Source organism: Carassius auratus, unplaced genomic scaffold (genome assembly GCF_003368295.1).
Source record: "Carassius auratus strain Wakin unplaced genomic scaffold, ASM336829v1 scaf_tig00215532, whole genome shotgun sequence".
Taxonomy (NCBI): domain Eukaryota; kingdom Metazoa; phylum Chordata; class Actinopteri; order Cypriniformes; family Cyprinidae; genus Carassius; species Carassius auratus.
In genome coordinates this window covers 16,793-38,827 of record NW_020528128.1, presented here as the reverse complement: position 1 = coordinate 38,827, position 22,035 = coordinate 16,793, and the positions used below count along the sequence as shown (strand labels likewise).

General features: G+C 36.5%; 1 pseudogene; it reads left to right on the top strand.

Annotated features, from left to right (window-relative positions):
• The window catches only part of LOC113094923 (protein broad-minded-like), a 31,667-nt pseudogene extending 10,906 nt beyond the window's left edge, over positions 1-20,761 (top strand).
• The last annotated feature ends 1,274 nt before the right edge of the window (positions 20,762-22,035 follow it).

The following is a 22,035-nucleotide window of genomic DNA, read 5'->3' as shown; positions in this document are numbered from 1 at the left end:
GATCAAATAACTCATGTAGTCTGTCACTGATGTTGTCATGTCACTCCACTCTTCAGTGTCACATGATCCTTCCGAAATCATTCTAATATGCTGATTTGGTGCTTGGGAAACATTTCTTATATTATTATTATTATGTTGAAAATAGTTGCTGCTTAACCATTTGTGGAAGCAAAAATAAATAATAAATAAATGATTCGAAATAACAGATTTTTTTTTTTTTTTTGTAAGAAATCTTTATAACATTATAATAAATGTTTGTACTGTCACTTTTGACGCATGAAATGTATCCTTTTTGAATAAAAAAAAGGCCAAAACTAGCTGACCCCAACTCTTTTAAACAGTAATGTTTCTCCTGGTGTACATTTTTAATTTGTGTCAAGAAAGTAAGTTTACAATTTTTTTATTTATTTGTAATGTAAAATAAAATTTCACTAAAACATATTTAATGAGATGATTTACCAAAACGTATAAAACTAAATGAAAAATATTCGTCCTCTCACAGCCAAAATAGAGCCTCCATTTTTTAAGCTTATTCTAAACAGTAGCTTTAGAGCCTTCAGTGTATGTTCCCCAAGCAAAACACTATTAGTTTAGGAAGAGCTGCTGAACGTTTAGTCTGTTGGCTGTATGAAGAGGATTTGTAGAATACAGAAATCCAGTAAAGTGCTATGCCGTCAATAATGAAACCTCCCAGGGGTTCCCTGCCTTCATCAGGATGAGTTAGAGCGGCGTGAGGAATCACCATCTCATTATTTAGCCTAAGGGTTGGTTTAAATGCCATGCAGCAGTCCAGCCTGACAGTGAATTCTCTTCCCCCGCAGATAAGCTCAATGTCGGAGAGAGTTCCAACTCCTGTCCCTGGAGCTCCCCCAGCGATCGCTTCCCAGGAGCTGCAGAGCGTGTGAGTATGCCTCCATCAATCCTCCACTGTTCTCTTGTTCCTACACAAGCTGTTTGTTTCTGTGCTAAACTTGAGCTTGGCCTGCCAGTGATGTTCAATGGAAATAAATCAACAAGAACAAGAAAGAATTAGCATTGTTGCTGAATCTTTTGTCTTGGTTCTGCAGGGTGGCCTGGGAACAGATGCTCTTGGACAATCTGCTGAATTTCGCTGCCACATCAAAAGGACTGTTGCTCCTCCAACAAACTGGAGCTATCAATGAGTGTGTCACCTACATGTTCTCAAGATTCACCAAAAAACTACAGGTGCTACTTTTAAAAATGTGTTTTATTCTGAGAGTAATATTAGTGGCTTGTGATACTTGAAGTAAGAGGATAGTCCACTCAAAAAATTGAATAGCTAGAACACTTAATATGACCAATTTAATGTACATCTTGAGAGTTAAGAGTTAAGAGCAGCATCTTCTATATTTTCTCATCATAGCTACAGACAGCAAAAGGACTTGTTAAAAAGGTATTGAATGTATTGTACATTGTTAATGTATCTGTAATCATTACATTTTTGTTACTATTGATTTAGGGCTTGTACGTGATGGTACTTACTGAGACAGTGTTTCAACATGGAATTTAGGATTTGAGGCTTTCAGACTAGTTCAACTTTGACTGGGATCACAGGAGTTGTCCAGACAATTGTGGTGAAGTTGTGGTCAGCCTTGGAGTGTGGTAGAGAGGATGCAAGGGTGGTCCATCCTAAATCTACTCCAATGGACCCTATCAACAGGATACAGTTATTTAGAAGTGAAAGCTACGCTTCATTGAGATTTAGATAAGGCTTTGATTTCCAATTTCCACAGTGTGCCTGTAAAAGCTACACTGAGTAATTCCATGAATAAATGATTTTAGTAAAAGTACACACAATCAACCACCAACCACTTGAAAGTCAAGATGAAATTACATTTACAACCCATTTTACTTGATAAACATTATCCAATAGCTAGCTTTTTTTAAAGGTTTTTTTTTCTTCATCAAAATGCATAAAAGCACAACGTTTTGATTAACCTTAAAAAAATCAATTAATTAAAACTTCTCACATTAATTGGCACAAAATATGGGTTATAAGTTATCACTTTATAATAAATACCAGTCTGAAGAGACTATGAATAAACTTTACTAATTTTTGTGTGTTTGGGTAATTTGTTAAAAAAAATGACACTGTGATGTTTTCTGTAATGAAAAATATAAATCTGAGTTAACTGTAGCAATTTGTGTGTGTGTGCAGTCCTTCTTGTCTCTAGTGGATCTGCTTTCTTCACCTCACACTGTGTGGGAGGGGAGCTGCTGGGACATCGAGTGCTTCCTAACAAGATGGAGTACAATCTGAGAGAGATGGCCACATCAGTTTTAGTGAGTAAAATAGAGTAGACAGCCTGCCTCTCAAACCCAAACTGACCTATACATTGGTAGTCTCAGCCCACAACCATGGACGTCCACTGTTCACTGACCTTGATGTATTGAGTGATTTCTCAATACTTTTCACAGTAATTTGCAGTTCTAATGATGATCATTTGAGGGCAGACTTTGACCGATGATGTACCACATATCCCAGAACTAGCTGTGGTCTTTGTCACAATTATTTTGAAATCATGCATTTTTGATAATCACTCACTCACTCTTCCCGTCAGGACCTGATGGACCGCCTCATCATTATTAACTCTGACACGAAGATTCACTCCCTTTTCAACTATGAGCAATCTCACACGTTTGGCCTGAGGTAAGATCAATAGTTCAGTCCTCTCTACCAGTAAACGGACAGAAAGGGCACAGAAATGATAGAGGGTCCTTATAGAGTTTTATTATCTGATTAGCCTTTTTTTCTCCATTCGTTCTTCTCTGGGGATCAATGGCTGATTGATTCAGGCCTTTGTGTTCTGTGTGCCATGATTATCCTGAATTAATGCCAGACAGGGTGATACCAGGATATTAATAAGTTCACAGGCCCTCATAGGAAGTAGAATTGACTGGTGTAATCCACCTACTTATTTAAAATGAGCACTTTTCAGTGCATTTGTTTCAATTCAAGGTATTACCATAGTTTAAAACTAAATCCTTTTTTTTTAAATAAAAAACAGAAAGGGTTTAGCTCTTTAGATCACTTACCACAGACTGAAATCACATTTACAGAGATAAATAATGCTGCAGCGAATATTTCCCCTACTTCCCCTGTGGTATTTAGATTAAAAAGGACTATGTCAATATTTTCATTATGTACCGTAACGTAGATCTCTAAAAAGGTAAAATATTTGAGTATTAAGAACAAGGTAGTAATAAAAATCGTGTATTAATATAACCATGAACAGCCCAACAATATCATTTATTACATAATATAAGCTGTTTTATACATGCCCTCCTTTTTGCTGATTTACAATGATGTGTTTCGTTCCTGTTGTTTTTTGAAAAAACCCAACAGACTTTCACTAGATTTATGCTGGTTTTACATGAAAACATGTTGTGGTCAGCACAAACCATGTTTACGCTCTCTGCAAGTGCATTTCACAGATAAGGAGATTCCAAAGCAACGTGCCAATTTTGGCATCTGGCTAATAAGGTTAGTGCCAAAATACTGTAGATGTCAATTAGATACATGGCCATTGACCGCAAAAGTTATTGTATGCGTTTAGCATTGTTTTTCCCTGTTGAGAACAGACATGTGCCATTCCTCAGTAATGCGATATATCACGTTAATGAATATGCATGATATTGTTATTCTGGGCACTTCTAAATACCGGAAATAATTATATATTACAAATTATTAAGAATTTGGAATGCATTTTTAAAGTACTATTCCTATCAACTTGTCAAAATGCACAACACCACTGTATGCTGCTTGAAAGACACCATGTGCGCTCTGATGTAAACAAGCATGCATGAGAAGCACATGGGGAACATGTGACAGACCCGCTGAATGAAAGCACATTCACTCTCTGACAGCAGATGGCGCTAAACTGCAGAAAATGCAGCCATTACCCTGGAAACCCCATAAATAAAGCAGTTGCTACTTTTACATATTTAAATAATTTTAATATCTGCTTCTAGTCCAACACTAATATGTAAACGTATTTGCAACGCTTTGACCGTTCTCTGTAGATCCCACCTTCTCACGCACCACGATTGGTCAATTATGTACAATGTCTGCATGTTACTGGTCAAACGATCATTACCTTCATTAATTATGAAAACAGGAAACCAAAGCCAAAACCTGGATATTTTAGGCAATATTGAAATCCTGGCCAGGACGTGTCCTGGGAAAATGGCACGTTTGGTCACCCTAGCTACAGCCAGACCCGGAGATCGACTGAATGGATTCAAAAATGGTAAAACTCAACTGTTTAACTCTAGGGGAGTTGGAAAATGAGCCTATTTTTTTTAAAAAGTGAAGTGTTCCTTTTAATAAAGTTAATATATAATTTGTGGCATAGACCAGAGGGAGATCCTCAGGCATATTCTGGTAAAAATATAAATAAATGTTGATAATTTCCATGATCACCCAGCTTATATGGGAACAATTTATAATAATGGGTTGAGTAGAAATATTGTTTACACAGTTAAAAGTTGGAAAAAAGGAGAATAATAAGGAGAAATAGAGAGGAAATACCAATTACAAACATTGTTTTCTGAAGAAAGTGTGTTGAGACTTTAACATTTTGTTATGCAGTTGTTAGGATGGTCCGGGTCTGTCTCTGTATGTGTTTCTTTGTTTTTGGTCCATTAAGTCCATTTGCTAAAAAGTTATATTATTATATCATATATTATATTACCTTCCAGCTACATCCGCTAGGTTACACCATCCTAGAGGAAATGAAGACTAAGAAAGCAGTCACACAATGTTTGATCAGCACTTTGGGTGTGTGTCTGTGGGAAATGGCAAAAATGTGATTGTTGTGTCTGTGGAGAGACCCACATGCTGTATGAATCAATCCCACACTTGTGTTTACGTGGAATATGGTCAATTTGCAAAATATCAGCATGTAGTTCACGCCCTCAGTCACTCAGGGAGTGTTTTTAAGACCTTCAGCTCAAGAATTTATTTGTAGTTTCAATATCTGGGACGTGTATAGATGAATCGCCCCCTTGTGTCTAATTCTATGCTTTGCATTATAAAAATAAATTAGGTTAACCAGCATTGTTAGTTATGCATCTAAACTGTAACAGCATTTGATTTTCTTAGTTAAGATAAAAAAAGTAATATTGATGTGGCAATTTAGTAATGCTGCTTAAAATTTAACTTTGGCATCACAGGAATAAATTACATTTTAAAATATATTAATATAGAAACAAAAAATATATTATGTATATGCATTTGGTTTTTATCACTGCTGACGCATTTCTGACACATAATAGATTATCAAAATCCTTTTCTCTTGCCCTTTGTGTTGCATCACAGAATCTTTCATCAGAACACCGTAAATACATCTAGCTTTGCCCTGACTTTGAAGAGCCGAGTGCTGTTAGGATTATCAGTATCCTAACATCTGACAGTTATTATGCTTTGGATAGTTCACCCGTCCTTGATCACAGTAGCTTTCCGTTAGCAGACAATAGACTGAGTCCAGAAGCTTGGGCTGCTGACTTAACAGACAGCATTTATTTATTTTTTATTTTTTATGAAGACAAATCGCGAGTTAACTCTGCATTTATAAGCTGAGATAGAATTTTTATATTGAAAATGATTGATGAATATGATTTTTTAAGGTACTGTAGGAGGGTTATAACAGTTACAGCCAGTCTCAGCGATACAGTGTGGAAACACTTAAATAGGCTACTTACTGCATGCTCAGTATTTGCTTTCCGAAGTACGTGCTTTTGGGCATTTACTGTAGCATAGTATGCAAGTAGGGACACAGCTAGTTGTCTTTGCCTTCACATTGGATGGAGTCTGTGGTAAGAGAATGTAGATTGAAAACTGTTGTAGTTTTTAGCTTCAAACAAAGCGCTGATGCTGCACTGATTCAATCTCCGTCACAGTACAGTGCCATTTAATGGATGCATTGAAAATCCTCTACAATCAGCTTTGCTCAGCTGCATTGAATCACATCATTAGAAACCATTAGAGAGAAAAAAATCTATGTCACTTCACCATTCTAGCAACTCAGTCCCGCAGGCTCCTCCAGAATTGATATGTGTCACTGTTCTCCAATCATACTGAATATCCTCATCTTATCGGTCCTCTGCTGGATTTCGCAATTTAGTACTCTCACGGCTTCCACGCTAATTTCCCTGGTAATGTGTCATGGAGTTAAAATTTAATATTCACCAATATTTTACAAAGAACTACTGCTGGCTGTTTGAAATTCTTTCTCTATACGTGCTTTGAATTAGTCTGGGCAAACAGTGTGCATTATCTCACTAGATCTGTAACATAAATCATTTATAAACCTTTGCCAACACAGGAGAATTCATCAATCTGTTTCTAAATATGCCATTTATTGTACATCACAATTTCATAATATGTATATGAAGATTACATTATGTTTTTTAAGTGTTGTTCAATAAATCCATGTAATGACTTGTTTTTAATGTTTTATTGAGACAATTACTATTGCCTCATCTTTTGTTTATGTATATGACTTTCAAGTCTATTTGTGTTACTACAAAATATAAGATTACTAAAATTTCAAAATAATCAGCAGATTATTTGATCAGCAAAATAATCATTAGTTACAGCCCTTGATTAGTTAAAATATTTCACAATACAACTGCATTATTTTACTTTTTGTAATTAAAAAACAAATATTTTGTAATTGAAAAGTTCATAAAATTAGGTTTAAAATATTTTCTTGTTCTAGTATACTAAGTATCTGTATTTTGTCTCATCTCTCTGTATTGTCAAACCCCTAGTGCTGATAAGCAGTGATATAGCTCATGATTTTCATCAGTTTGAATAAGGAAAGCAATAACTTTGCCAAACTATTCTTTCAAATGTTAAAGAAAGGACCCCTGCCTCGCCCCTGGAAAAAAGGCTCAGGATTTTTATTTTTTATTTATGTATTTTTTGCTTTAACCCCTGAAAATTGAAGTAGTGTTGTTTGTTATTTGTTTGCCTGTGTAAACACTTCTTTATTCCATCTGTGCTCATCCAGGCTCTTGAGCATGCTGTGCTGTAACCTGGATTCTTTTCTTCTGCTGGAGTCTCAGTAAAACCTCTCTGAGTTACTGCTGCAGGGTCAGAGGGACAATGTCACAGAGCCGCCCTCGGGTGAAGGGTGAGTGACCATCTCTCATTTTCCCCTATACCCTTGAATATAGTTCAGCACAACACACTAATTCAGAGTCAACCAGCAGCCACTTTCTAAAAGTAATAGATAAAAAAAAACTGTAGGCTTAGACAGGCTGAATCCAATTTGATCTAGATACACTATATATATTTTTTTCGTTATATTGTTTGTTTATACTTGCTTCATCATCCTCAGTGAATTCATCATTTGATGGACTGTCTGTGGAAAGAAACCATATTCTAGTTCGAATCGGTTAAGTTGGTGGTCCATCTCAGAGAAGACTTCCTCCCAGAGCCCTGCAGAAAGTGAGAACATCTCCTTTTACTTCCTTATTAGCTGTGTGTAGTATAATAAACTGTGTTGAGTTGTACATGTTGTAGATACAGCACCATGAAAGTGAAGTGTCACTGGATGTAACTTGGTTGTAGGCAGCACACTTTTTTTTCCAGTTTTATACTGAATATTCCATTAGGAAGAGGTGTGTGAGGTGTGATTTAGTCTGTTATTGAATGCAGGATGCTTTTGTACAGTTTTGACACTGTCATTGCCCCAGTGAATATATTTTAGCATGTTTTGCATTTGTTTAATAAACAGAAATGGGGTCTCAAATATCAGCATTCATATATCAACATAATCTCAGTGATGAAGTGTTGAGAAAAACTAATATAAAAAGAGCTTTGAAGGTAAAGCCTATGTTGTAATATAAAGAGATTTGTAAACAAGGCAGTAGATGCATTAGTGGCAGTTATGTTTTGGCACAGTGAAAGGGGACAGTGCTTTGAGATTGGTTATGTTATACCCCTTAACACTGTGATGCCGTCGTCTCGCATCCAGCTGCTCTGCTCGTGCACATCCCATCATCTGTTCTCTTTTAGCAGATCAGTCAATGTACTGTTTGGAGTAACGGAATAACTCGGGATATTGGTTTATTTTGCATCAGAGGGAGAGTCAGGCACTTTTATAAACCAAATAACTTAAGTAATTTATGCATTAGTGCGTACTGGAGACGCGGACCTTTTCAAACGATTCAGTTCGATTTCGGGAACTGGTTCGACCGGTTCACTAAGATCCAGTTCAGGAAACAGTCCTCATTCTCCATAAAATGCGTAGCACACATCTGGATATTTGGATTGAACTGTTCTGGAACAGTGTTGTAAATGCTAATTAATCACTGAGTTTTAGTTGTCTACTTTTTTGGAAGGCCAAACAAAGTAGCTTTGCTTTCACAGTGAAACACACTGCGAGTGACTCCACAACACGGCGCTGGCGACAACAGCAAGAATAAAAGTTACGCTTTTTTCTTTGCGTGAACATTTGGGCATCGTTATGCAAATCTTCCCACATTGTGACATAAACACGTGGGGGTGTGTTAGAACGAGGCATTTTAGGAGGGCATAGTTGACTCTTAACTTTTTTAAAGAATATATCTTTGTATTTGAGACTTTAGTCTTTGAAACTTTACAGATCTTCTTTATGTATCAAGATCTTGTAACACTCCAAAGAGAAAGGGAAAATTGAAATCGTATCATATGACCCCTTTAATCCAGTGTTTTACATGGTTCACTCTATAGTAACTTCAAGGACACTTTCTCTCTTTATGACAGACTCGTTTCTCTTTTTTACTGTCACCGCAATACATCTTTATTTAAATGTGGCAGCTGTTTCCAGCTCAATAAATAGAGACTAGAGGTTCTTACTGCCTAGTAAACACTCTTCCTTTAGGAACAAGTGTCAGTATGTGCACGGAGGCCTATTCAATGTCTCAGTGGTGTTTCTTTTGGTCTTTCTTTAAATTATAGGCTTGACTCATTATATTGTCATTTTGAAGGCCAAGTAGTTATACAATTAGTAGTTAGAGAGTCAGAGTCACAGAGTGCCATAAACTGTCATAGACTTTGCAAAGGGCATGCAATCAGTAGATGCATTTGATGTAAACTGTTCATAAATGATATTTCTGATGAAAACTGTTTGAGTAAAATGATACTTTAGTTTATTCATTATGCACTATTATTTTAGCTCATGTTCAAACAATGTATTTTGTTGATACATCTTTTATTCTTTGACGTATGTTTAAATAAATGTTTATGCTTTTATTATATTTGAATTGTGGTTAAAATTGACAACATGATATTTTACAGTTTGCTGTTTTACTGTTTTTTTTTATATTGTCTACCAAAAGATAAAAAAAAAGGAAAAGAAAAATAATTGATCCAAAATGTGTAAAATGGCCCAAAATGAATGAGCATGATGAATATTGGCTAAATTTATAGAATGCATTTGCCAAAAGACAATCGTTCTGACTGTTAAAAAATGAACACATTTCTTCTCAGAGTCAGAGATCAGTGCTTTCTTGGCCTCGTCTAAAGAAACTGAGAGAGATGCATGCTGGATGGATGACTGCAGAAGACCCTTCATGGCTACAAACACTCTCACTGGATATGGTATGACCCACATTCAGCTCTGTCCGAAATTCACAGCAAGATGGCCAGCTTGTCTACGGGGTCAAAATTAAAAATGAAATTTCTGTTTAAAACAATATCTTTGCCCGGCCACTGTCTGTGAGGTAATAAGGATGAAGTAGGATGACTATTAAGAGGGTCTCCGGCACAGACCCTTCTTCTAAACACCAGAAGAACTAACAATATCCAGTTATTTTCAGCAGCAATACTATCCTACTACAATCCTTTTGTTTTCAGCAGTGCAAATTGTTTAGTGATTCTGTCCAAATGTAATGCAGACTTTGCTAAGAGGTTGTTGGTGAAGGACTGGGCAGCACAAACTATATTGAGTCATTGTTGTTACTCATTTCACATGCAAAGTGGGCATTTACATAGAAGACCTAAAGCCACAACAGCACAAAACAGCCTGTTTAATTTTAAGGGCCAGCGAGAAAAATATAAAATAAATTATGACTGCTTTGGTCAATCAAAAGTGGGCTGGAGGGAAAACAAATAAAAATGTTAAAAGTATGATATGACCCTTTTAAATACATAAGAGAGCTCTCTTGCATTAAATGTACCTACTTTATTTTGGAAAATAAAGCTCGTACATTTACGTATTCAGGATCTCTAATTCTCCAAGACCAGTTTCTATACATACAGAATAGATTGTTTACAATGTGAAGTGCACGCTTGCTTTTTAAACCAAAGTTATTTGCATTTATTTAAAGGGTTCTTAGATGTCACTAGTTCTTAGATAACACTGTAAAGCTTTTCTGGCTCACGGTATTTTAAAGCAATTTTCATGTAACAGTCACTCAGCGTATTTTCTCATTGTGCATTGTGCATTGTTGTATTTCAACAAACAAGAAAATTCATGCTAGAGTCAGGGAAGATCTGTTTTTAAACTCAATATAGTGTAGCTCAAGACATTCTTTGATTTCTCTATCATTTCTTGGATGTGACAGAGGCTCTTTTGCTGGAGATTTGAGGTTTGATTCAAAGGAAATTGCCGTGATGGTTCAGGTTTCTTTTCTGTCACAGTACTTGCTGATCTGTTGGAGAGGGTTGTGCTGTATCTCTCATCTTCATCCACTGACTGCTTCTTTCCACCGGCAGAATATAAAGGCCAGTCAACTGCACTTTAATGAAAGGATTTCTTTTAATAGTATTATTTATGTGACCAACTTGCGAACAGGTAACAGAGATATAATTCACTTCTGAAGGCTAATATGGACTAAAAAAAACACACACAATACCACAAGGGTATATATATGAATATACTTTTGTGTATCATAATCCTACTCCTCATAAGTATACATTAAACATGACATATTTTCTGATTGGATGTTATTGTGATAGAAACATTTCTGCTTGAAACTTTCTGAATTCCACCTGGGATAGGACATGCTGTTAGTTCACAATGGTATGCTTCTTGTAAAAATCCATCTGGACGAGATTTGTCAGCTTTCTATTCATGCAAACAGAATTATTTAGAAAATGGGCAAATCGTTGACTCTGTGGGGTTTTAATTTTCATAAAACATATATGGCTTTCAGAAATAATATTGGTCTTGCTCTTTTGTTTAAATCCCAGCTGCATATCCACTGGCTTGAGCTTGAGTAATCCAAAATTCACACTCCTCTCAACATGTTATTGTTGAGACGTATTATTATTTTGCTTTGTATTTTCAAATGAATTCATTTAAATCAATTAAACATCTTTCAAAACATAAAATATTATTTGTAATGCCCGAGAGTTAAAGTTTTCATACTTTGAAAGACTTTGATAACTCCTTTTTAAGCTTGGTGAGGGTCAGGGGTCAGTTTGTGGTTTGGGTTCTGGCATGCTCATGAACTTTTAATTTAATGACTAGCATCTTCTTTAATTTATGAAGTCGGAGACTACGAGTGAAAATGTTTCTAGCATCTTTATGCTTTAGTACTTTTTTAATACTTTTTGATTATTATGGATTAAATATTGATTTTATTATAGAAAGTAGATATAAAGTGCAGCTTTTGGGTAAAGTTTTGAATAATAGATTCATTTGTTGAGAATTTGCAAAAATTAATCAGACTTCCGAATGTTTCCAGACTTCCCAAATTGGATGTATGTATGGATGCCTGACATGGCAAGTATTATGGTGTCATGTTACTTTAGCATTCGTGTCCTCCCTTCTCCGGCCTCTAGGTGTGTATCCTCCCCTCTTATTTAGCGGTGGAGTGGGGTGGGTTGTCACACTTCATCGCACTTCATCTCATAATTCCTGACTGATGTGAGCAGCAGGAAGTATGATTTCTCATTCCGCCTAAACCCTTCTTTCCAATTGGTTCATTTGTCAGCCAGTCAAGACCAGTCACTTCACAAGGTGCACATCTATCTGCATTATGTCATCATTAGAATCCTGACATTGTTGTTATATTAATGAGGATGGAGAAATGGCCCCATAATTATATCAGTGGGCCCATTTCCGTCTCACCAAGGGCATTCACTCAATTAAGGCCATTCTTAAGCATGATGAATGTAGATTACCCAGCTAATGTTGATTTGTGGGTAAGCCGATGCTGAGATGAAAATGTATTATTTAACAGCACATTTTGCAGTGCTCTTTTGCTACTCTGTGCTCCATTTACCCAGATTCAATGGGTATTTGAAGAGGAGGTGCAAAAATGGAAGTAATTTCTTTTCTTTCCTTTTTTTTTTTTTCGGTGGTGGACCACAGTGTAAAGACTCGAAGCCTGTTGTCTGTGGAGCAGTTAGGTGTGGGGATATCCCTCAGGTAATAGGCTACTGTAGCTTAGGGTTTGTGAATCAGCTTTTAAGTGCTTTGTTAAGACACTAATGTATACGTAAAAAATAAAAATAAACACATACATACTAAAATATATACTGTAGGGCTGTAGTACTCGAGTCCGGTCTTGGACTCGAGTCCGGACTCGAGACATTTTTCTGTCGTCTCGGACTTGTCTCGGACTCGTTGAATTTGCACTCGGACTTGTCTCGGACTTGGCCATTGGACTCGCCAAGTCTTCTAATTGGTCTCGACCGAGTCCAGCAAAAAAAAAAAAAAAAAAAATTCTCCTTCAAAACAAAACCACATTTGCATGATGTCGCGACTGAAAACGTGTGGAAAACGCTAGGCGCGCGCTCTCCTTATTTCCGAAGCACTCTGTGGTAGTGATGGCCAATTCGTGAACGAATCGTTCAATTTAACCGGTTCTTCTTAGTGAACCGGTTGAACCAGTTCACCAAATCGAACTGAATCGTTTGAAACGGTTCACGTCTCCAATAAGCATAAATACACAAATTACTTAAGCTGTTAACTTTTTTAACGTGATTGACACTCCCTCTGAGTCAGAATAAATCAATATCCCGGGGTAATCCATTTACTCAAACAGTACACTGAATGAAATGCTGTGAAGACCGAACTGAAGATGAACACTGAGCCGAGCCACATAATGAACAAACACGCCCACTGCTGGAGCAGTTCTCGTTCTCGAGTCAAGAACCGGTTGCTTCGGTTTTCGGATCACCAGTACACTCAACCGAGAATCGTTTCTGTCGGACGCGTCCGAATTGAGAACCGATGAACTGATGATACTGCGCATGCGTGTAATTTTGTAAGTATTTTGTTAAACATCGGAAAGTGTGATAAAATAACTATATTTTATTTTGATTTTTTTATTATTATTATTTTTTTTAGATTAATGTTTCCAATCTGTATATTGTATATAAAGTATAGGCCAAATGGGTTTTCAGGGAAGTTGGACAATAATTAAGACTCTAAAGACTCTTATGTTTAATAGAAATAAGGGATGATTTATGAGTTATCTGTACTGTATTTATAGTTAATGATGACACATTCACGAATTGAGTTTGTAGGAAACAGAACATGAACACAAGTAGAGCAGCTGATGACACTGAACTGCAGCACGTGCCGGTTAGAGCGATTCTCGTTCTCGAGTCAAGAACCGGTTGCATCGGTTTTCGGATCATCAGTACACTCAACCGAGAATCGTTTCTGTCGGACGTGTCTGAATTGAGAACCGATGAACTGATGATACTGCGCATGCGCGATTCAGCGTGAAGCCAACTGACTCACAGCATGTCTGATTCTTTTGGTGATTGATTCTGATTCTGTACTAGTAATGTTATGAGCGCGGGTTTTTCGAGGGCTTGGATGAAGGGCAATCTGGCGAAACGTAAGTTCATTTAATAACAAATACATCGCAATGGATTATGTTTAGTAAGTGGATCATGGTTTCTGCATGACACCTAATTTATTTACTTTATATCTTCAAGACTTAAATCCTTATATGCACATTATTGCTGTTAATGTATTTAGGTGTGTTGCAAAACTCAAATGTAAACTTTTCATGATTATGAGGTTTTAACTGACTAAAGTTATGATTACTGACTTTAAATATTTGAATGTTTGATAGACGTGACGCCATTACGTCATCGCCAATGACGTCATTACGTCGAGCGTGAAAGAACCGATGAACCGGTTTTTTCAACCGGTTTATTGAATCGAACCGTCCGAAAGAACCGGTTCGCGGAAAAGAATCGAACTTTCCATCACTACTCTGTGGCCTGCGCTTGCGCTCCAGTGGCGTCTGCTGTTGCTGGGCAACCATGACCCGCTCTCCATGATAACGCAGAAGTTTCAGCAAATAATAAATGGATTTCCAGCACTAAACATCCCTTTCAGTAGCTCTGCTAATAGATTCCTTTAAAAAATGTCTATCCTTGTACAACTATGATCATCTGTTTCTCCATCTTCTTAACTTTCAGTTTTGTTCCAGGAAAGGATGTGCATGACCAGCGGTGCACTGCGACCTGAAAAGTTTAGATGTTTCTAATTTAATTTTCTAACTGTTAGATTGTGTTTTATTTACGTCTACACCTTTATAATAATGAAATACTAATTATTGTTGTACAGTATAGGGGTTGCAAGAGATTTCTACTAGTCTTTTTTTTTTAAATAAAAAATGCTTGTGTTACTCGACTACTCCTGGGTATTGTAAATGAAAACACATTAAATAGTTTTTTTTTTTTAAATCAATAAACGCTTATTAATGCATAGCCTTACGCTACAATTACATATGTTAATTTAAAAAAAACTTTATAATTATGACATTACATATTTTAATTTTCATGTAAAAGCCAGTATTTGTATCCGTAACAATCACAACATTTTTCGTATCTGCAGTCGGAGACAACATCGTAGTTACTCTATAAGACCGTTATGACTGTTATGAACAAGTAGGCTATGTCGTGTTAAACTAAAATAATTATTAAATACTAAAATAATATTGATCATGCAAGCAGAGAGATGTCATGACAAACGTTTAGTGATCATCTGAACACGACTAAATCAATTCAATGCGCACATTACGCAGAACACTTTAAGCGAGTCTTAATGTTAATGAACTTCACTAAACAGATGTGTGTGTGCCGCGCAAACCAGCAAAATGTGAAGATGCAAACATGTAGGACAAGTAGACAATGTATCCGTATCGAAGCTGATTATTAGCCTACTCTTGAGAGAGAACTGATTTTTGAGAGACTGAGACGCGCAGCGCGTCTGTTTGATTGGCGAGCGCGCTGTGCTTATTCCATTCATTCGTTTCATATCGTAGCCTAAGCTTTAAATCATTGCCTTTTTAATATATACAAATACTATAACGTGTCTGATGTATTATTATAGGTAAATTACTCTTGCAACGCTCTGATTTCTGAGAGATAAACAGAGAAGCGACAACAATGCGGTGTTTGATTTGCGCTCTTTTCACTCATAAAGTTTACATTCATTCACTTCTGGCGCTGATGCCCTGGCTCACCTGTTATAGCAAACACCAGACTCTGTCAGCTTTAGCCGAGTATTCAGGCAGAATTATTCCTTGTCGGTTTTTCGTTTTTTAAGCCATTATCCTTGCCATTCCGAGTAAGGTGTTCGGCTTCAGGCACAACCCTAATTATTACATTACATATTTTATTTTTTACAATCAACATAGATAAGGTCATAAAGTAACAGCTCCACGCAATATTGTAATTCTAAAATTCACGTCGTACTTGCAAACACTTGCAACATTATGGTTGATGCATGCTGGAGTAGTTGATTGTTTCGATTCCAAAATGTCGCTGTATTTATGTGCGCATGCCCAGTAGAGCCAAACGTATCCCATAGTCTTGCTGCGCGCATTTGTCCTATCCCGAGCTTTACGTGTGTCTGTGCACTGTGCCAAGGCTTCAGTCATATACATTTTTGACCACAGATATAATGTCAGCAAAAGCAGCGTTATTAAGTAAATAAAATGAAAAAAAAGTACATACAAATAATTTGACCTTGCAGCTTCAAACTCTGTTCTAGAGAGCCAGTGTCCTTTATAGTTTAGCTCCCAGGATCGGACTTGGGGTAGAGAAGAGGAAGAGAGGGCCCCTGAAAAGTATGAATCTGAAATATATTTTATTTTACCTGGATATTTTCATGGGTGGGGGGCATGGGGGCCCATCAGGACTGCCTATGCAAAGGGCCTGGGATCTTGTTTAACGCCCCAAAATAATTATACACACTTGAACCTAATCAAGCTCTTACTAGACACACTAATCTTCCAGGTGTGTTAAGGCCGGCTGGAGCTAAACTTTTCAGGACATTGGCCATCCAGGATCTAGTTTGGAGACCCCTGTCCTACAGAGTTGTTACTTTGCACATGCTTTTTGATCATTACAAAAAAATTTGTACAATTATTTTCTTAGAATAGGAGATATGCTGTCTCTCGCATCACAAACATTATCAGTAGTTAAGTTATGTGGTCTTGAAGAGGACCCTTTTTTCTCTCATTTGGACTCGGTCTTGACTTGGACTCGAAACTTTTGGACTCGGTCTTGACTCGGTCTCGACTAGTCCTGGACTTGGACTTGACTTGGACTCGAACCTCTTTGGACTCGGTCTTGACTCGGTCTCGACTAGTCCTGGACTTGGACTTGACTTGGACTCGACAAAGCTGGACTTGACTACAGCTCTAATATACTGTACGGGGTCTTAAAGTCTTAATACCTCTCCACAAATGAAGGCCTTTAAAAGGTCATACATCGAAGCAGAAAGTCTTTCATTCACAGTCATGTGGATTAAAAAAATAATAATAATAATTTTACAAAATTAAGTGTGTTTATGCTTAAAACAAGAAAAAAAAAAACATTTGTCAGATGGGTAGGAAATTGGTTTCTTTTTAAATTATTCACTAGCCCATTGAAAGATACAGTATGTGTTCTTAGTTAAATTATACATTTTATTTTTATTTTACTTTATACTTTATCACTTTATTTTGAACAATTTCTTAGAAACAAGACTTCTTATCTAATTTTGTGTCTTAATTTATACATCTTTTGACGTTTGCATTGGAAAACAAGGCAGAAATTTTGAGGAAGAACGGTGTTTTTTACAGTCTGAACAAAATATACAGTAAATGTTATTTCCATATTCCCGTCAAACTGTTTTGTGTGTGAATTAAAAAAGTATAAAAAATTAATTTGAAAAGTAATGAAGATCTGGTGGAAGTTGTATTTTAGGTTTTTTACCTAATTTTCTGCTTCCTAGACATTTACATTTAAAGAACATATTGGCATATTGTGTTTTCTAAGGTTTGGTAAGACTTAAAAGAGTCTTAAATTAAAACATGCAGAAATGTATTATATATTAGTATTATTATTATCATGAGAGTAAAACATAATAATGTCATTATTAATTATTATTAATAAATACATGTGTTTTGCTTATATATTTGAACTGGAAGACGGAACAAAAATAATGTTTAGGAAAGTGATTTTTGCGTGAGTATATTCAGAAATGATCTCAGCTTCACTGAAAGCCAATGGCATTCTGCGGTATGTCAGCACCCTAGTAAAACTCAATATGAACCCATTTAGATATATTTTGTCTTAAGGCAGTCCACAATGACTGTAATCAGGCAATGCATTCTAGTGCTCAGCACATTGTAACTCTCTATTAACCTTCATTCTGTGCTGTTTCCCAGGGAGAGACTGTACATGCGTGATAAAACTGATTTTCATTTGGTTGTGAAATTTGTTCTTATTAGTTAAGAAATAGTTCCTTGAGAAAGTTATAATTACGTAAATGTACGTAAGTTGATGTTAGAGAACATAATTTTAACAATGTTTTTTCACCTTTATTTAGCAATGTTTTGTTATTTATATATATATATATATATATTGGGGTGAACTATTCCTTTAAATGTCTCAAACTTAGCCCATGTTGCAATTTTGTACTACTAGTAACAGCTGCATCTCTCTCATGTTTAGTAATGTTCTGAATTTATATTATGTACTGTATATGCTAGTGTAGCTTTCATATCCATTTGCCGTAAACAGACCTCAGCGTTTCGACCTGTATTATCATTCTAATCTCCATTTGCATAGGAAAAGTTCATACTGCTAGGAAATGCTGGATATCATCATATTACTGGGGCAATAGTCATTACTGTGGTCCCCATAAAATTTGGATGGAGCAATCTCTCGCTTTCTTGGAACAGCGGATAGTAAACAGAGCTCAGTTAATAGAGTTTCAGCTGTAAAAAAATTTGCAGGATATGATAAAGCTCCGTGCACATGAGTTTGTCTGATTACAGTTCCATATTTCTGTGCTGTCAGAGTGGCCATGCATGTAAATCATTGAGCCAAGAGATAATGATGACAATCAGAAAAAAAGAGAAGTTGCAGTCCTCACATTTGTCACATGCCCCTCTAAACAGGAGGTTGCAGAGGCAGCTAATACAATTTTGGTCATGTCAGTTGCATGTGTGGTGTTCTGTTGTTTTCTGTGGTGGCCAGCACCCTTAGAGCAACAGTTCTTTCATTATTTACTAACCACATACCATTTTCCTGAAGAACACAAAAGGGGATATTTTGCATTTTTTACTCCAAAACATGGTTTTATGTTTATGTACAAATCTTCTGAAGTCATATCATAGCTTTGTGTAAAGAACAGACTAAAATAAAGTCATTTACTGAAGATCTTGCCCTTTGCAGAGTTCTCAAATCTCATTTGCACTTCATTTTCAGCCACAACACACTATAACTAATGCAGCTTAGCATCATTTACACTGCACCATGCACAGTGCATCTTCACACTTTTAATGGATTTTGTGTGTGTGTGTGCTTTAGGTACATCTCCCTATAGAGATCGCTCAGTCAGGCATTCATCCAATCTACTCCTGCACCGCTCATTACGTCGAGATGTTGCTCAAGGTAGAGGTTCCTCTGGTTTTTTCTGCCTTCAGGATGTCTGACTTCACTCCCTCTCAGGTGCTGTATTTCAAGTACTTCATTTTAATCACACCACTTCAATCTTCTTTCTCCATTTGTAATAACCAAGCAGACTTGCCAACCTGTATGGATTTTGCAAAGCAGTTTGGCATTCTGATATTTTTAGTGTCCCAGTCTTCCCAAATGTATAATTTATTTAGAGTTATTTATCAATTTGCTGTCAACAGAAAGAAGCTTTAAAGTTTCCATTTAAAGAAAGCATTGTCAAAAAGGACAAACAATGACACTAACTTTTCTGAATTTACTTAGGGGCATATTAATGATAATAATAATGTAAAAAAATTGAATGCATTTGACCTCTCTTCCATTTACACTGTGCTTTATTAGATTGTGTGGATGTTTTTCTGTGATTGTCACACCACTGACGTTGTGAATCATGATTGCTGGTTGAATGAGTTTGACACTACCAGGGTAGAAATATAAAGATGCAAGGACATTCTGCTTTGACCTGAAAGACTGACAATCTTCATAGACAAATGCAGTGATTACTCAAAGCTGCACTCTCTCCAGGGTTTATATGCTTGGTGTCAAATCTCTGCCTCAATTCTTCTGTCAGATCTAGTCAGATATGACCTTTTTCCTGCAGTCAAGGGCAAGCATATTAAAGAATAACTGTGTTTTCTGGGTTTAGTTTATTTATATTTTATCCTTTGAAAACTCTCAATAGGCCTGGACATGACAAAAAAAAAGTATTTCTCTGTGTGCCTGTAAATTCAAGTACCATGTTAAGGTTTACTGTACAGTGTGTTCTTGCATCAACTTATATATATAAGGTTTTTTAGAACTTTTACTCAGCTGAGTAAAAAAATAAAAAATATATTCTGTAGTTGCTACACAGATACCTGCAGTTCTGAAACTTATAACTAGTTTTGAATGGACATAAACTGAAGGCAAGAAGATTTTCTGTTTTGAAATTGAGTGTCACCTCCTTCATAGAGGCGTCCGTGTCTGGGCACTCAGGAACAATGATTCGAATTCTAGACAAAGGAGGAGGAGAGACACAGATGCTGTATAAATTGCCTGCTGGAGTGGTCTGAATGTACAGAAGGCATGTACGCTTGGCAAAACTAGAACGCCATCGACGATACCACAGAATAATTGAACCGCTTCTAAGAGAGGATTACATGACCACAGCTCAGTTCACCACCACAGAAACAAAACAAAGATACCTCAAGCCTCTTGATAAAAGTGATTTCTGCATATTTTGATTCGAGCGACTTGATTTATTTTTTGTGTATGAACTCCAGGAATTTTCTTTTTTCTTTTTTTTGCTGTCATTCATACAAAATCATTTTTTTAATAATTTTTTGTCTTGTTTTCCAGACTCACCCTCATGTCATTCCAAACCAGTATGCCTTTCTTCTGTGGAATACAAAAGGAGATGTTTAGGAGAATGTTCACACTGCTCTTTTTCATTTAATGAAAGTGGATAGGGATTTGGGACAGTCAAGCTCCAAAAAAGAAGAAAACTGCATTCTATGAACTCTGAAAATTTTCCTCAGAGGAAAGAAAGTCTGTTTCGAAAGACATGAGTGTGAGTAGATAATGACAAAATTTAAACTAGTCCTTTAAGGAGAGAAAATCCTGAGGCAGTGATGTTTTAAAGGAGCGCTGAGGGTTTACAGTGTGCAAGCGTGTCTGCAATAAATCAGATTTAGCACATTCATGCCCTTGTTTCACTCTTTAAAGTTTACAACTTTTTAGTTTTTGCGTGTGCATCGGTGTTCACAGTGTACCCTGTTCAATAGAGAAAAGGTTTCCGACAATTTCTGAAAGGTTTCTGAGGATTTGTACATGAACAGAATTGCAAAACTTATCTATGTTTCATCTAAATTAAAGATCTGGATGGAAATTACTTGTAACAATTCCTCCGAATGTCTCTCTAAAGCTGAATACAGAGTAAATGTACAATGAATCCATTTTAGATGATTCAACATTGCAGAAATCAAACTCAACTAAAGTCATTCTTTGTTTGCAGGATTTCAAAAGCAATTGTCTGTCACTACCGAATACCTCCAACACTTTGAAAACCATAACACTGGTTAGTGAGTTCAGAGCATCCTGCAGAACCATTTAAGGCCTTTTTTCTTTGTTTTTATCAGCAACAATAGGCAGCATGGTTTTAATGTCTTTAGGTAATGGGTATTTGTAATTAAAATGACATTTTTAGCATTTTTAATTTTAAACACACCAGTGTGCAGCCATTTTCTAGTACATTTAATCATTTAGCAAAAACGTTTTATACAAAGCGACGTACAATTGAGGAGAACAATAGAAGCAACAGTATACAAGTGATGTGACAAGTCTCAGTTAGTCTAGCACAGTAAAGATACAGTAGCAAGGTTTATATGTATGTATGTATGTATGTATGTATATGTGTGTGTGTGTGTGTGTACAGTATATGTATGTATGTAGAAAATAGGTTCTTGCTAGTATTAATTGTTTAGAGCTGACAAAAAAAGATGTCTAGACGTTTTATGACTCAAATTGCGATTGTCATTCCACCATCTTGTAACAGTCCAGGAAAAGGTCTCTGAGAGTGATTTTGTGCCTCTTTGGGATGGCCCTATGAGGCATCATTCACTTGCATTCTGCAAGTTTCTGTATATTGGTGATAAACCAGTGGTTTTCTTGTAGGCAAACATCAGTAACTTGAATTTGATGTGAGCGACTGTTGGCAGCCAGTACAAACTGAGGTGTGACATGGGCTTTCTGTGGCTCATTGAAGACCACTCGCTTCTGCTTTCTATATCAGTTGCAGAGGCTTGGTAGGCCCACCAAGAGAGCATTACAATAGTCCAGTCTGAAGAGAACAAGAGCTTGGACAAGGAGTTATGTGGCCTGCTCTCATAGGAAGAGCTTAATCTTCCTAATGTTGTATATGGCCAATCTAGTACGGCAATGTGGACCGAGTTGTTGTAGCACTCATCTGTTTTTACACTTGTCTGTCTTCACACGAGGGCTGCCACAACCGCTGCTGCAGTGTACTAACCAATTATACACTCATCTGATACCTCATTATTGAATTCAGCAGGCCACATCTTTGTGCTTAGCAAACTGAAACTGAAAAGCCGCGTGAT